The sequence below is a fragment of the Lagopus muta genome, chromosome 4 (assembly GCF_023343835.1).
Source record: "Lagopus muta isolate bLagMut1 chromosome 4, bLagMut1 primary, whole genome shotgun sequence".
NCBI lineage: Eukaryota > Metazoa > Chordata > Aves > Galliformes > Phasianidae > Lagopus > Lagopus muta.
In genome coordinates, this window is record NC_064436.1 from 48,764,617 (window position 1) to 48,767,382 (window position 2,766).

Consider the following 2,766-nt stretch of genomic DNA (forward strand, 5'->3'; position numbering starts at 1 on the left):
TCAACACCAATAGTTCAAGCCAAACCCATTTGAAACCACCATCTTTTAAAGGTCTTGGAGGTTTTGACCAACTTTAGTGAGCTCTGAGGCCTGTAATAGATGCTGCTCCCATTGCACAGCACATCACACTATCTTTGCAAAGCTGTACATATTCCTACAGCTTGAAATGGAATGTAGTCCTGCTCCTTCTTCTGTGTGCTGCTCTGCAAGGGGCAGGAAGTATCCCTGGCTATAAGAAGTGGTAGGGTTTAAAAAAAGACATGACATCAAATATCAGTATATATGTAAGTGGGAAAAGCATGGCTTCCAGAATAGGAGGGAAATGCCATACCAGCTTGCAATACATGGGTCAGTGCTCCTGCCTGGCTGTTCCTGTGGTGTTGCCATTGGAGGCTCTCCTGGGCATAGCTGAGTAGACAAGTACAATTTTGCTGTATGTTTCTGATTTCACAAAAGTGCTTAAACTTAAGGCTGTGGTGTTGTCATTTTTGCTTTTTATGGGACCAAGAGAAGGCTGAGTTCTCACCAAGTTCATAAGGTGAGAGAGGCCTTCTAGCTTCTGGGTTTAGCACGAATACATACAAGGAGCATCCCTACATTTGTTATTTATTACAGGAAAAAAAAGAAAAGCAGCATCCAGCCCCAGACCCTGCTCGTTGCGGGTGTGAGAAGAGTGGCCGCAGTCTTGGAAGGCACCAAATGCCCAGCTTCCAGTTGCCCCTGGCTGCAGCGGCAGAAATCCGTGACTTGGCCGAGCTCTGCTTCAGGGGGAATGCAGAGCCTTCTCCGTCGGCTCTCCAGCTCCCAGGACCTGTGCTGCCCCGGTTGTCCCAGCAGCTGCCCGCTGAGCACTTCTGCCTTTCACATTCTCTTCCCCTGCTTGCACAGCTTACATCTAGCATTTCGCTTTTTTTTTTTTTTTCCCCTTTAATGGCAGAAAGGCCTCCCCGCCTAATCTAATTCCTGCTCCTTTGTCACAAGCAGATGTCACTTCTACATCTGTGCGTCTGCTCGAGCTCCCGGCTCCTGCTCCCAGCAGATGTTGCCGCCGCGGCAGCAGCGAGGGGGAAAAAAAGCAAAGCGCAGATCCCTCTGCTGGCGGCCGCCTGAACGCCACGACCCGGCCTGCGGGAGGAAAAGAAAGAAAAATATCACAGTTTCGGCTCTGAAAATAACGGCGCAGCTCTTCCGCCCCGCGCAGCCGCTGGGGATGCGCCGCGCAGTGTCCCCGCTGCTCGGGGATGCGGTCGCGCCCTTGTGATCCGTGCAGGGAACACCACCGCGGGTTCCCCCTGGCCCCGTCCCCTCGAGGCTCCACTGTACCCGCGGCGCCGCTGTGGGACGCTCGGATGGGGCACGGAAAGCCCCGGGCCGGGCCCGGGTCTCCCTGCAGCTGCGGTGGCAGCGCAAACCCCGGAGAAACACGCGGGGCGGGGGGCCAGGAGCCGCTTTCCCATGGCCGGCGGCGGCCGCACAAAGGCGCGCTGTTCCCCGTTTGCCTTCGAGCATTCCTGCGGCTCCCCCCGGCCCTCTCTGAATGGGGAAGAAGGGAAGAAAAGCGGCTCTCGCACAGCGGCGCGTCCCTGCCCGGCTCCCGCTGGCAGGCGCCCACCCCGCGCACCCCTGCGCGGCCGCGCAGCCCTGAGCGCCCCGCGGGAGCCGGTGGCCAGACAAAGGGGCTCTTTGGGAAGGGGGAAAAAAGAAAGAAATGAGAGGAGAAAGGGGGGGTGGGGGGGAGAGAGAAAGCAACCGGGAGGCTCTAATTCTATTTGTGTCGCCTGGAAATCAGGAGGGGTTTTTCCACACTTCGCCTTGATTTGATTATTCCTTGGAGATGGTTTCTCTGCCCCCAGCCAGACGCGTGGGGGAAGGCCGCTGAGGCAGTTGGCCTATAGTGGCCGTAATCAAATTACCCATTTGCTACAAGTTTTTCGGCAGAGCCGCTCGCGTGTAGAAAGAACAACTGGAGCGCGGGCCCCCGGCGGGGGGGCAAAGCTAACAGCCGCGGGCAGGGGGCGCGGGGACGGCTCCGGGGGCAGCGAGGGGCAGCGTCCCGGGACGAGCGCCGGGCGCCAGGGACCGATGGCAGCGCCCCGCAGCCTCGACGGCGCGGCCGGGACCGGGCGGCGGTGGGCAGAGAGGGGAAGAAACCGCGGGACAAAGGGTTCCCTCCGCAGGAAACGCACTTGGAAATGTTTGAAAGTGCCCCGCGTTGTTGGAGAGGGGGCGAGGCACCGCGCTGCCCCAGCTGAGTATTCATATTCATGAGAGCGCGGGTAAATAAAGACAAATCTCCGCTGTAGAAACACTTGGATTCGCATCATTCTTTGGTGCCCTTTAGATTTGGGGGACGGAAGACAGATGTTGGCAGCGCCTTTCTCCTCTTGTCTGCTGGCCATAAAGGGAGGACCATTTAGAGCCCGCAATTTGTTTCCGCCCTCGCACTAAAACCGTGTTCACATTTATTTTCATTTCGCCGGTGCACAAAAAGTGTCCACGGGCCACCAAAGGCCGTTCTTTATCAAATACACATTGTACAACATGCAGCCGCAATAAAGCCGTCAGCTCTCGCCATAAAGCCCTCACCCGGCCCCTCAGCGGCTCGAGAATCTTTCGCGTCGTTTTATTGCCCCCCGGTAACTCAGCGACATGCCCCGAAATACTGCTGCCATTGAGTACCGCCTGATGTGGGGTGAAGCTGCGCGATGGGCAGCCTCGAATTGAACACTATGCTCGGCAAACGCTGCGCGTGCTTAAACGCCCCTA